General features: G+C 43.2%; 1 long non-coding RNA gene across 4 annotated transcripts; it reads left to right on the forward strand.

Moving 5' to 3' along the window:
• The first annotated feature begins 1,863 nt into the window (after positions 1–1,863).
• LOC119355673 lies at positions 1,864–6,954 on the forward strand. 4 transcript variants are annotated; one of them, XR_005171635.1, is made up of 6 exons: positions 1,864–2,197; positions 2,280–2,650; positions 2,877–3,566; positions 4,175–4,340; positions 5,928–6,593; positions 6,674–6,954. It is a non-coding gene; the product is annotated as an uncharacterized LOC119355673 (long non-coding RNA). The 4 variants fall into 4 exon arrangements; XR_005171632.1 differs by having other exon boundaries at positions 1,864–2,650; XR_005171633.1 differs by having other exon boundaries at positions 1,864–2,650; positions 3,415–3,566.
• The last annotated feature ends 7,791 nt before the right edge of the window (positions 6,955–14,745 follow it).

Raw genomic sequence — 14,745 nt, forward strand, 5'->3', positions numbered from 1 at the left:
AAGTGGATCGCCTTTTTTGTTTTGGAAAAAATCAAAAGAAAATGATAAAAACTTCAAAAAATAAATCCTTCGAGAGGTAGTTATATTACTACATCTACTAGTTAGGAAAATTTAAAAACTTAAATTTGGACATGTTTTGCAAAAAATGTAGGGAAAATGTAAAACGGCTATAACTTTTGCATACGATGTCGGAAAAAACGTATAATATATCAAAATGTTCGGAACGAAAATCCGCATCCGATGGAGACCGTCTACGACCTGTTTGCAATTTTTTAGAATCCTCAAATTCTAAAAGGAAAAAAAGTTATGCTCAAATTTCAGTTTTTTTGAATTTTTGTTAAATCTGGTCAAACTATGGTCAAACTACTTATTCAAGAAGTATTAGTGTTACTAAATAATTATTCAAGAATATTAGTGTTACTAAATAATTATTTCAGTTTTTTTGAATTTTGGTCAACTATGGTCAAACTGTGGTCAAACTACTTATTCAAAAATATTAGTGTTACTAAATAATTATTGATTTTAGAACAATAGTTTCAAACTCAAACAGTGAAATGTGTGACTTCATGCTCAAGCTAAATTCCTGAGGGTTAATGGGATTGGCATCTTACTATTGTCAGGAAAACAACAAGTGCAGACTTGAAAACGAGGGAGAATAGAACCCGGAAGTTAAGCGTGCTCAGGCTGGAGTAGTGAGAGGATGGGTGACCGTTCGGGATGTTAGATGATTTGGAATGATGAGGGGTGATTAGAGATTAAAGGTTAAATTGAGCAGTGATGAGGGGTGATTAGAGATTAGAGGTTAAAATAATTCAGAAATTTGAAATTAAAAAAAATTCAAAAAAAAAATTCTTTTAGTACCGGTTGGTGTTACCAACCGGGACTAAAGGTGGACCTCCAGGCAGCGGCCACGTGGAGGGCCTTTAGTCCCGGTTCCAGTTAAAACCGGGACTAAAGGGGGAGGCTTTAGTACCGACCATTTAGTCCCGGTTCATGAACCAGGACTAAAGGCCCTTTATGAACTAGGACTAAAGGCTTTTTTTCTACTAGTGCTATTGAAAGCTTGCTGAAATTCCATGAGTCAATTCAATGAAAAACCAAATAAACGAATACACATTCATGCCCATTTCAATTTCCTTGCCGAATTGGTATTCAAGTCAATTCAATACAGACATCCAAATAGAGTGTTATGTCTTCTGCAGTGCTATTTTTTTTATTTGTGGGATCTTCTATACAGTTGTTAAATAGGAAGTAACGAAGTATACATATAGCATTCGCCTGAAATTACATCAGCAAATTGAACACATTTCACGCCATTAGGTGAGAGACACAATTTGAAAATGACAAGAAACGAGACAAGGGAGAATGCTGAGGTACTGAAATTACAAATTGCTAGCAAATCAACATTAGTGTGATGGCTTATACTATGTATCTCGCTTCACATTCCTTGAGGCCAATATACATCTCTTTTCTTGAATGACCCGTTCAAGAACAAAACTTTACCGGTAATGCAAACTTTATAAATTCTATTTCCATGTAGAGCATCAAAATCTAAAAAACTAAAAGGATCTGCTTGTGAGAGACAACAATCACACTAGGTCAAGACTAACGCAGACACTTGAAACCAGTATTATCTATTACCCCTATTAAAAGAAGAGAGGGCGAAGAACTAATTCATCCTATCCATCAAATCCTACGATCTGATGGTCTACACCTCCATCAAACTAAACGTGTTTGATGCTTTAATTACCCACCATGCCATTACTTTAATTAATTACCCACCCTGCCATTTCGTTAACCCTCTCCTTGTCTACGCACGAACAAAACCAAACCGCCGCCGTCTCTCGACCACGCCACACGCCTCGCCCCACCTATTCCCCACAGCCTCCACCTCTGCCTCCATCTCCACGCGCCGCCGGACCGTCGCGCCCACGCTCCAGGCGCACGGCCGCCTCCACCACGCGCCACCCGGACCGCCGACCGCCACGCCCACGCTCCAGGCGCACGGCCGCGTCCTCCACGCGCCGCCCGGACCGCCGACCGCCGCGCCCACCCTCCAGGCGCATGGACGCGTCCTCCACGCGCCGCCCGGATCCACGCGCCGCCCGGACCGCCGACCGCCGCGCCCACGCTCCACCGTACAGACGCGACCTCCAGGCGCCTCCCGGACAGGCGCCGCCTGAAGTCCACCCTACAGGTGCCTTCCGCCCATATTCTGGTTGCAGTGACCATTTTTTGTTTAATTGTTCGCATGTTCAATACCACACCCCCGCTCTCAGATCCAGGCTGCTCGTTGGTGCCGAGCCCCAGCGTAGCACCCACCGTCTCCATCTCCTGCGTCAGGACGCTGTTCCCACGGCCCTCCGACAGGTTCGTGGCTAAGTCACGGCCGCCGCGATGGCAAGTACTCCATGCGCCCTCGGTCGGTCGCTGCCGTCGCCGAGCAGTCCTCCTATGATTTCGCATCTTAGTTCGCTACTGGAGATGAACAGGACCAAGAGCTGCAGAGATGGCAAGTACTTGACAAGAAAGAATTACAGGCAGTTCCACCTGGAGGTGGGACAGGCTGTGGAAATTGAATGTATTGTAAAGATTTAGGATGTAAACCAGGAGGTGATCAAAGTATTGGAGGGGCTGGGATTTCGTGAAGGTCAGCTCTTTCATATTGTTTCAATTTTTTAATAACATTCTGCAATGCGTTCAATCCATAAGATTATGTACTGCACATTAAGTCTAATTTGGCATCAAAATCTTATTAATTCATACCTGAAATAAATTGCTATTCTTTTGATTTACCAAGCCTCATGGTATGTTTACTCGTGTGAGGACAATCTCTTGGTATGCTATTTCTGATACATATCCTTCCATGTGTACAGAAAATACCCATCTTCCGTTTCACTGAGAGGGGATGATACTGATGGTTCACTGCTATATTTGATGTGAAAGTGTAAATTGTGTGTCTGATTAGGCTTTCTCTTTGGTTGCTATTGGAATATATAGGAGGTTGCCTGCTTTCCTTTTATGCCATAGTTCACACCACATTTTTGTTTTTAGGCTTATGTATGAGTTGGTTTCAAGCTATGCACATGCTGCTCCAATGTATATTTACAGAAACTCCTCAAAGTTAGATTGGAGGAATGCCCATTTCTTCACCACTTCGGGGGTAAAAGTAGTATGTGGAGCAAGTTATTGCTTCCCTTCTCATTTTTTGCTGTCAAGAATCAAGTATTATACTTAATGTTTTTTTATTTTATAGCCTCATTTGTGATCTTTTTCATTTTATTCCTTGTTAATATATTCAAGGGTCTCATTGCTACTTTGTCTCGATAATTTTATATCTACTTCATGTCATCACAAATACATGTTTTTAATAGGATCCGTCTTTTCTTTGTTCTATTTTGGTCTTACCTTAAGGCCATACCACTGCAGGAAACTTGGCTTACTTGGGAGTATGATCCATGCTTTATGATGTTGTGAGTGACTTCTCGTGTTTAGTGCTTGCGGCGTAGATCAGTAGATGGAGAAGAGCCGACTTAACTGGAGTCCACACAGCACAAACGAACCAGGTAGCAATATCGAGCTACATGTGCTCACTGATCTCATTTGTTGTGCATACAATCCCCGTTTTAAATATTTTGTTTTGTACCTGTGTTGCATCTGATGTTATGCGTTTGCAAACTTGACAAGTGTGAACTACAGTTCTCTGTAGAATTTGGACTTCCAGTACTCCTCTCATATAACCTGCATTTTTGCGTATGTTTAATCTCTTATGGGCTGATTTTAACAAACATCCAAAAACTGGGTGGGATAAAGATTTGCTGCTTGAGATCAATCTTTGAAATAGACGATGTGTGAGAATGAGTAGAGAGTTAAACTGACACTATGTGTGTTTGAGAAAATTGAGAACCTCTACTTGTCAATTGCTAAATAAATATCTAAAACACTTAAAGAGTTTTGTACATATTTCCCGTAGGAGCTTGAATAGAGAAGATAACGCTTTGGTTTTTGTTAGCGATATGAAACTTCACTGCTTATCTCTATATGAGTTGCCATCACTTATAATGAGGATGCATTTTGGTTTGACTTGGGTTTATTTATTTGCATATCACTTTTCCTACTGCGATGTGACTGAACGGTTCAGAATTTAATAACATTTCAATTTAATGCCTTTCAGAGTGTTTACATTTCTTTCAAGTGCAAGAAGGCAGTTACACTACTGAAATTATATGCGGATGAAATGCTTGGGACTACAAGATGCTACAAGGAAACTAAATGCAAAAGAAAACTATGGAGGAAGTATTACGTGCAATACTAAATCTGGAGGAAGAATAAAAATCAAGGTAATGACTATATTACATCCATGGTGGCCTGAAAGAGACAAAATCAGGGGGGATGGTGAAAGTAGAAATGTAGAAGAGCTTTCTTATATTGTCTCCAAGCAAGCTGAGGAATACTATTAAGTTTCTCAAAAAAAGGAGATGAAATAAGAACCAAAATAAAAACAAAGGGAATGACAATGACCTGAAAGAGGAACTTTGAAGGTAAACCGTGATGGAGTTTTCCTTGCTGAAAATACTAATGATGGTTGTGGAGCCACAATTAGTGATGATGAAGAAGATGTAGTCGGTTGTGGGATGAGGAAAACTGCGAATATCCTGAACATACAAACAAAACATGTAAACTGGGAGTACTGCCAGTTTAGGAGCAAAGTAACCATTACTAGAGTAATGAATCTGAGAAATTAGTTGTTGAACTTGAGAGCTGTTGTAATTCTCGACAATGAGATGGTCTTATTTTTTGTCCCAGTAAAGGTTGGAGGTAGAATCAACTTCAAGCTCGAGTACCCAATGGTAGAGAAATAGAAAGGAGGCACAAGATGGAAGTATGAACTTTGGCAGTAACATTTTTAATTTTCCAAGTTATGTTGATGATGTTAAGGTTAATGGACAACTCTACAGGCACTTAGTAGAACACAAGCTTTTGTCGTTGAGTTCAATATAAGGTGTCCTGTGTATTTTTTAAGGTGTCATGTTTCTCAAGAGAATACATCTGCACGTAAGGAACCAGCTAATAAATGAACTAGCTCACAAGCAGTCTTTGCTTTTGCTTCATTGATTTCATTGTAGCATAGTTCTATTCATATTTCTGATACTTATTTTTTCTGTATCACTTACAATTTTCGTTTAGCAAAGTGATGTCCCTCTTGAATAATCATATGCTGCTGTCAGTTCGAACATTGCACTTAGCAAATTTAATCTTTTATGGGATTGGATGTGATTTTCTCTTCCCTTATACTAATTCTAACATTAATGGGATATTGCGTACAATGTTCTAATGCTAAGCTGTTGTAAGTACTCGGTTATCAAAAGAACTTGTAAGTACTCACTGTGGTTTCAGCATGATGCTTGGTATATGGAGTTTATAGTATTAATCTGATGCATAAGCCTTTCCAAATTAATTCAACATGTCTGCTCTGGTTTTACTTTCTTTTCTTCTCTCATCCTTAAGTTTCTTGCTTGTGTTACTATGAAGGATGTGCAAGAGAGTTGATGCCTGCCGAGTTCCAACTCTGAAGGATGTGCATCTCATTTTACTTAAAGCAAGCACTCCAAGTAGCAAATCCCGAATGGAATGATGTTTCTTTTTCCTCTGGCATCGTCGATTACCAGCTTGTGTTCCAAAAAGCACAGAGAGGCGACTACCTTTGAAACCCACTAAAGCAACTTATTTAGTTTTTTTAACGCTCAAGATAATGATAATGCATTTATCTACATGAACTTGTCTGATTATTTTGCTTTTATTTTATTGCACTCATGGAATGCGAAAGAACTAAATCAACCAATTTGCAGGGTCAATATTCGTTGTTTCACGATTTTTCATTCTGCTATGCGAAAACTCCAAAATATTGACTTACTATTTTCATTCAGGATGGTGACCAGATAAGGAAGCAATTTTTGGTGCACCTACTCAACTACATCAACAATGAAGCTGCACACAACATTCCGGATACTTACGTGAATTCATTAGCCTTATTAGGAAATACTGGGATAATTGTTTTGGCTCTATGCACATGACGAGTCGATGATACATTAAGGTTGTGTTTGGCTGCTCAGTTTTTTTGAAGTATTTGGAGAATACTATGGTTTTCTCATAAACCACAGATTTCAAAACTTTGAGCTGTTTGGCTTCAACAAATAGTTTTATAAATCATAGTATCTCTAATACCATGGTTTTTTGGTAGTATTTAATAAAGAGATCTTCACCACTTTTTTACAAACTGAAAAAACCGTGGTTTTTAAAAACTGAAGAATTAATTGTACTGAGGTTCTCGGTTACTACTGTTTTGAGAAAACTATGTTGCCAAACTAGGCCTGTAGTGTTTTCTTGATTTGTAATAGTACTTTTGAGTGTAATCAAAATATCTTTATGTGCATGTTAATTCTGACATATGTTTGTCATATTAATTGAGATATGCATTTGCACATGCACGCTTACTAGTTCCTTGCAAGAGAGATCACAGAACACAAGAACGAAGAGATTTGCGCCGCGTGAACTTCTCACGGCTTTTCTTCTGCTTCTATTATTCATTCAAGGTACAAGGTAGTGGGCCTCGCGGCCGCAAAACACCGTGACCCATTCAGCGTCTTGCTACATAACGACTTGGTTCTTGCAGGGACTTGACGACTTATTAGGACGCAACCCAAACAGACTCGACATCGGCCAAACTAAGACAAGACGTGCTGTAAGCACACAAGCCGCCACAATTGTTTATTTGGAAAGGGAAACATTCACTATGATTTACGTATTCCCTTCCGATGTAAAATAATTGTCGCAGTTTTGTATTAAGTTTGAACTAATCTAATAGCAAACTGCGACACTTATTATGGATCAGAGAGAGTACGATATACCAGTAACGGGTGACAATTTATTCATGGTCTGCTGTACGTATTTGCATTTCCGTGCTCCAAGTATCATCATGTCCGGCTTATCATGGATACTTCCCGTTCCCGTAACCACCGCTGCCTGGGTTGCCCGTGTAGGTACCGTGTATCCCTTCACGTTGTTCAAAGCACCGGCTGTAGGTTCACGAATAGTCCGATTAAGTTACAGCTATATTAGACACGAGGAAAGGGACACTGGATGACACTGAGAGGCAGAGAGTTGATGATGATACCTCTGGCAGCGAGCGCATCCTGCGCGACGAAGGCGAGCGAGGCCAGGATCACGCACAGGAAAGCGGCGAAGTTCTTGAGCAGAGCCATTGTTAAAGGAAGGACGCTTGTATTTTCGCTGTGCTTGGAAGCAATGCCTCGGGGCCTACGTACTTATACGCAAATCCGACGCAGCATGAGGACCAGGAATGTGTAACTAGTATAAAACATGTGTAACTAGTATAAAAAATGTCGAAATAGGGGGTAAAAACCAGAATTTACTCTTTTGAAAATGTCAACAAATGAGATTAGCAGGAATGCTGAGATACCCAAATTCCAAATTGCTAGCAAATCAACATTAGGGGGGAGGGGGTATTTGTTTTCTCCAATAATGATCCTTTCAAGGTCAAATCCTTATGGGTAATGCAAACTCTATGAAAGAAATCCCAGCTCCATGCATAGCATCAGAACTAAGAAAAAACAAAACTGATTTTGTGAGAGAATAATCAAACGAGATCAGATTCACGCAGGCACTTGAAACCAGTACTTGTTCTTTTTCTTCTGCTTTGTTTTCTTTACGGGGAGCTAGTACTTGTTCTTGCAAAACAGAATACAAAACACATGAGTGAAGAGATTTGCGCCGCGCGAACTTGTCGTGGCAGCTTTTCTTCTCATTCCAGTATTCATTCAAGGTACAAGGAGTAAGAGCTTCATCGGCCGGTGCAGGCTCCATGGCCCATCGACAGCGATATCGGCGTCACAGTCCTTGAGAGCACAATCAATCACAGCGATATCAGCGTTTGTCATCCATCGTGTAAAAGATCCGGAGCAACGGGAAGGGAAGTTTGTGCGAGCAAGTTTCACAGAAACAAAGGTAGGGCATGAACGCGCAGATCGGATAAGGCTAAGCGGCAAAAGCGGTGCGTGGGCTGTGTGGGCCAGCACAAGGACGCGTGGCACGTATACGAGACGGCTTACACCGAATTAAAATCAGTCGGGCAAATTCAAGACTTTTCCAATCTTTATGGGTAATGCAAACTCTATGAAAGAAATCCCAGCTCCATGCACAGCATCAGAACTAAGGAAAAACAAAATTGATTTTGTGAGAGAATAATCTCTCGAGACCAGACTCACGCGGGCACTTGAAACTAGTACTTGTTCTTTTTCTTCTTCTTTTTTTCTTTGCGGGGAGCTAGTATGTACTCCCTTCGTCCGGAAATACTTGTCATCAAAATGGATAAAAGAAGATGTATCTAGAATACGTCTAGATACATCTTCTTTTATCCATTTTGATGACAAGTATTTCCGAACGGAGGGAGTACTTGTTTTTGCAAGAGAGAATACAAAACACATGAGTGAAGAGATTTGCGCGGCGGCTTTTCTTCTCATTCCAGTATTCATTCAAGGTACAAGGTAGTGTCCAGCTATATAACGACTGTAACTTACTTCATGCAGAGACTTGATAACTTTGATGCGACCCGAAGAGACTCGGCCTAGGCCAAACTCAGACGACGCGTGAGGTAAGCTAGCACACAAGCCGCCACAAGGGAAACTCAATAACAATATAAAACGGTGCATCACTATGCTTTGCTATATATCAGCAACTTGTGCAAATTTATTCATGCTCCGCCGTACGTATTTGTATTCCGGTGCTCCAAGTATCATCGTCTCCGGCCTATCATGGAGGAGAATTCCCATAACCACCGGGTGGGGCCTGGTAGGTACCCCCGTATCCGTATGGCCAAGGCTGTGGAAGTGAAAGCCATGCTGGGATGCGTACGTAGCTGCGCTCGAGGTCTGTCCCTGGAAGGAGCTGCTGTGTCCACCGCGACTTGTTTGTCTGTGTGCGCACCAGTCCAGGAGCTCCACGCCTGCGTAGCGTACAAATGTAGCACCAGTCCAGGCGGCCATTTCCACAAGAAGTCCACGAGTCCAAGGCTCTGGTTGTGATTGTGCAAGCTCTGGCCTCTGGCGACGGCCATTTCCACAAGAAGTCGTTCGAGGCCAGCGTGTGGACACACCCACCATGCACGTCTTTTTCTTGACCCTTCGGGGAGCAAGGAGCCTTACACAGTAGTGCGTGTTTATCCTGAGCCTTTTTTGCAGGACTAAAATGAGAGGCATGTAGGCCGTCAATGCTTTGATTTCCACACATTACTTCTTCAGTTTTTTTTTAAAAAAAATTGGCACCTAAGGATCTCTAGTCATTATAAAAGATTGCCGGTTAAATAACAGGAAATCAGACTAAAACCAACACAACAACCCATGCAGGGCAACACCGGCCGACCTGGCCAGCCACACAAAAATTCAAAACCACCACAGTGAAGAAACACAAAGTCGAGGTTGTCACCAAGTGTGATCATATCATCACTCCTCCATAAATATGCTAGTCCAACTTTACCATCGACTTCTACCAACGGAGCCCTCGTCACCAAATGCCAGAGCCGATGCCGGCCCATGCCAAACAGTCGGCAACCAATGCAGGCGCCCAAACAACTCCGACTAACCAATAAGAAAAGACAAGCCCGACTAACAAAGCCATCAAAATAGAGAAGAATTGTGCAGAGCTGGCGCCAACAAACACTTCCATGAAGACGACCAGCCACCTGTCATCATCATCACTAGGCACCTCCAAGGCAGCTTTGACTCTGTGACGACATGGAGAGACCAAGAAGAAACCTATCGAGCATGATAGGATGAAACCGATCCTACACCGTTGGCCGTCATCATCGCTACCAACCTTGATGCTAGAATTAATTCAAGGTATGCGGTTGATCCATCGAGGAACAAACAATCACAACACAATGACGACACTGAGATTTGTTAACAAGGTTCGGCGAACTCGCCGACTCCCTGGGGCAATGACTACGTGGGTTGCCTCCTCATATATAAGAGGCCAAGGGTACAACGTGTCCGACTCCGACACTACATGCATCCTACCCACACTACAACACCAAATCCAAACGTAACACAACTCGTACACAATATTCGACACAAATTTAACACTTGACGCCGCACCATCACACTGCCAGTCGGGGACCTGCCGACCGTAATGCCATGAGCGTCTAGCACATGAAGAGCACAAATGTGATTGATGGGTCTTCATGATAATGCCCCAAAGAGGGAAGTCGTGATGCTGACGCCGTCGCTTGGCCCGACCGAGCCTTAGGTTTTCACCGAAAGAACTGGATCCAAGGAGGAAAAACGACATCCATGGACGTCGATGCCGTAAGACGGAGAGCCTGGCAAGCTTTCACACGAAGCACCGCCCAACACCACACCCCCATGCACCACACCTTTGCTAGCCCGCACACCTCCCACGAAGCCACTGCCGTGACCATGCAGGAGCCACCACAACCTTGCCACCGGTCAAAAAATAAAACCAGGCGAGACCGAACCATAAAAAAGAAAAGAGAGAGAGACAATGGACATTCCACAAAGGTAGTACTATGTGGTATTCATGGTTTTAGTAATGCAACCATTACAACATAACCGATAGCGCCAAATCAAACACTAATATTGTTCTCGTTGCGAACCAACATGTGGTTGGATGGTTAGAGGAACTGTGGTATCCCTGGATTTAAGTCCTGGTGCTCGCATTTTTCCTGGATTTATTTCAGAATTTCCGGTGATGTGCTTTCAGTGGGAGGTGACGTTCCCGTTGACGACGAGGCGCCTACGGTGACTTCGCAAATCTCAAGATGATATGTCGGGTTAGTCTTTCGGAGGTGCTCATAGGGGTAGGCTGTGCGTGTATATGCGTTCATAAGGGTGAGTATATACACGTTTGTATGAGCGCTTACGTCTGTATTGTGTTCAAAAAAGATATTGTTCTTGTTAGTTCACGGTCAGAAAGAAGATACTCTTCTCGTCAGTTCACTGTCAAAAATGAGATACTCTTCTCGTTAGTTCACTGTCAAAAATGAGATACTCTTCTCGTTAGTTCACTGTCAAAACGGTGTGAGAAAAGGTGCAAGTTCATGTGTATGATATGTAAATATGTGTGAGCATCTATGTTGTAGTTGATGTTTTTAAAGAAAAGACATTGTTATCGTGAGTCCATCATAAAGGGAAGGGGGCCACACACCAAGCCGTGCGTGTGTGTGTTTACCTTTGATATTCAAGCACGCAATCCGTCATATGTTTTTAGCAAACATATTAACTGTGAATTAATTCAATGTAAAACAAAGTAACTACTTCCTATGTTTTTATGTTTAGGGACTCCTGACTCACCTCCCCCAATGCCGGCCCTAGACTACCTCCGTCACCATCCTTCCCCGCCGCTGCCGGAGGAGGCCGTCGGTGCTGATGGCGACGGCGGGGCGCACTCGTCTAGCTCTCCTTCCTTCCTTTCCCGGGTTGACTGGTCTCCTTCTGCAGCCAATTTGCGATCTGCATACCTAGATCTCCTGCCATGTGCGCTGCTGCGGGCGCTGAAGGCTAGTCATAGTGGGAGTAACTTAGCTAGTAACATAACACATCCCGAGAGAAGTTTGCTTATGTGGCACTTAGTTAATGAGAAGAGAGATGTTAGGAATAACATATTATGTTACCATCACATAGCGCTTCCCAAGAAATGTTGAGTCTATAAGCTAATAAATGCAACCATATATGATACTATTTCTATGACACTTTGCACTATGAAAGTAGTAACATAGACTAGTGTCATATGTATGACACTAGTCTAAGTTACTCTCCACTATGACCAGCCGAAGAAGGCAGCACCACCGGGCAGTCTATGCATGGCACACGTGGTGCTGTGGCACGGTGGATGGCATGAGGTCGACCCAGATCTGCTGAGGTGCGTTGCGGGCGGGCTGGATTCGTCAAGATCTGGCCTGTGGTGGCTTACAGGCGGCCGGTGGTGGTGCTCCGGAGGTGCTGATCAGTGGATGGATGAATGCAGCTCTGATCCGCTCGGCTCCTTTCGGGATGTGTGCCCCATTGGTGGCCGTTTGTGCGGCGATCTGCGTCGTGTTTTGGTCGTGTACCGGATAGGCGGATCTCGGCTGGCTCAATCTAGTGGTGGGGGACAATCAGTGGTGGTGCGTGTGACTTGGCGGACGGGCTTCACGTGCCAAGCTACCATGTGCCTCCCACCCTCACGACGGTTCGTCTTCATTGGATACCCGTTGTGCCCTGGTGGTGGGCGGGGTGTGCCACGCATCGGCGCAGGTGCTTGCTCATACGGTCGTTGTCTGCGCTGTCAGATATGTTGTCTCAGGCTCTCAGCAAATGCGATGTGTGTTCTTCACTTTGATCCGTCATTCCTGTGATGATCAAGACATTGCAGCAAGACTTCTTCATGGCAAGCTAGTGGTGGCAACACATAGGACTTCGTCTATGGTGGTGCTTTTTGAATACCAAGTCTCTAGTTCTAGGGTAAAAACCCTAAGTCCGGCCTTCACTGGTCGTACCTGGCAGTGACGATTTATGCACCTTTGTTGAAGGCATTGTTTGGAGCTTACTCGGTTCTTCTCTTCTGGATGAAAATCCATGATCTAACCTATGTGGCTATATCCGGCGACGACTGTGCTCATGCATTGTTTCTTTGTTAAAGGCGTTGCTATTGGGAGAACCTTTTCATCGTCCGGGTGTTGTCAATGGCAGTGGTATTAGTTGATGTTTTGCTGTAGTGGGTCGTTCGCATCACCTTGACACCTATGTTTTTCTTTTTCTTTTTGTCTGTGTGCATCTTAGTCGTGCAGTGGCCGGGTATGTACTCGTTGTGATTGTATCCGCTTGATGCGACAATATGAGTCAATAAAGAATGCCTTTTATCGAAAATATTTTTATTTATTTCACATCATATAGATTTGTTATTGTAAATGTTCATATTTTTCGATAAACTTGGTTAAACTTTATAAATTTTGAATTCAGTCAAAACTAACATGCGGAGTAAATAAAAACAAATGTGGTATCATGTTTGGACATTTCATTCAAAAATAACATCATTGGCCGAACCATAAGCCTATATAGGCTATTATAGACTGTCCTATTTTTAATCCCACCTAGTTAGCATACCTAATAAAATATCCTTGAAAGATCATTTAAAACTCAAAAGATTGTGATTTGTTTGCACTTAAAATGTTTTTTATAAACTTTGAATTGTGTGCACTTAATTGCCATCCCACTTAATCTGTATGTTGTGCTCGCTAATACGCAGGGACCAGTTGGATCATGGTTCAACAAATTTTCTTTCAAAAAAGACGTGAAATATAGCACTGCTGACACTTGACTATATAGTACAGACAATCATACATTGAATCTCGCAACTGTATATTACTCCCTCTGTTCCACAATGTAGCGCATATAGATTTTTCTAAAAGTCAAACTTTATAAACTTTGACCAATTTTGTAGAGAAAATCATATACATCTAGAATACCAAATACGTATGCTTAGATACATCACAAGACATACTTTCATATTATATACATTTGGTATTGTAGATATAAATAGTTTTCTCTATAAACTTGGTCAAAATTTATAAAGTTTGACTTTGTAGAAAATCTATATGCGCTATATTATGGAACAGAGGGAGTATTATTTTGCATGTCATAGGCATTTCGAAGGAGCAAACGTAACTTGCAACTTTTGAGAGCCAGCCGCTCAAGGGCAGGGTAGCAAACGCCAGAGAGTTTGCAGTCCGTTGCCAAGGTTACAGTCGTCCAGGACCAGGCTTTTTAGGTCGGGGAACACACAGGGTTCATCCAACACTGCCTGCAGTAGCACGGCGTGCGTACGTGCCACTTCCTGGAAACCATGTAGGTGCAAGCTGGTAGCATTGCACAGAAAGCCGAGGATGCTGCATATATTGGTGATCACAGGACGTGTAGTGTCTGGTTCGTCATCGTTGTCGTCCTCCCAGCTCCACGGCTGAGGAGTCTCGTCGAGTAGGCGGATGGATGCTTTGGCAAGACAAGGTAGCTCCTCCATGGTGAAGTTCAAGTTGGCGAGACGGGCGAGCGGGAACTCGAACCGCAACGACGCCAGGCCAGGAGCGGCGATGTGGCCAAACATCTCGTATGTGGGATTACTCACCGGGGAGTCATAGACGACGGTGAGGTTCGTCAGCGTGTCGGACGCAATGTAGCCGAGGGCACTGTTCCTGATCTCCAGGTCTTGCAAGACGGGGAGGAGGCTGTCGGTGCCGAAGAGATCCCCGATGGCCTCACGGAGGAGAACGTTGTCGAGTGGATCTTGGTGAGGCGCCCAAGGCTGGGGCCGACGTTGGAGAAATAAGATGGTTGCTCCAACGGGATACCGTCGACGGTGATGTCGATTCCCACCGGTGATAGCCTCAGGCCGTGCCGGCGTTTACCGGGACAAGAATTGGGTTCTTGCCGGGGGCCATGTTCCTTGGCAATATTTTTTACCGGGAGAGTGATCCCTTTTATTCTGACCTTTGTGGTCATGTAACCTTTGAACCTTGTATTCCTCCTTCATTAATGATACGAGGCAAATCTATACGAGGCAAATCTTTTGCCTCTGTTTAAAAAAATTAATATGGGCCAATCCGTTAATGCAAGATTCATAATTATGTGCGTCATCAACGTTTCAAGGCTTTGACGGCTGTGCAAACGTGTGTTGTGT

This window comes from Triticum dicoccoides, chromosome 2A (genome assembly GCF_002162155.2).
Source record: "Triticum dicoccoides isolate Atlit2015 ecotype Zavitan chromosome 2A, WEW_v2.0, whole genome shotgun sequence".
Classification (NCBI taxonomy): Eukaryota; Viridiplantae; Streptophyta; class Magnoliopsida; order Poales; family Poaceae; genus Triticum; species Triticum dicoccoides.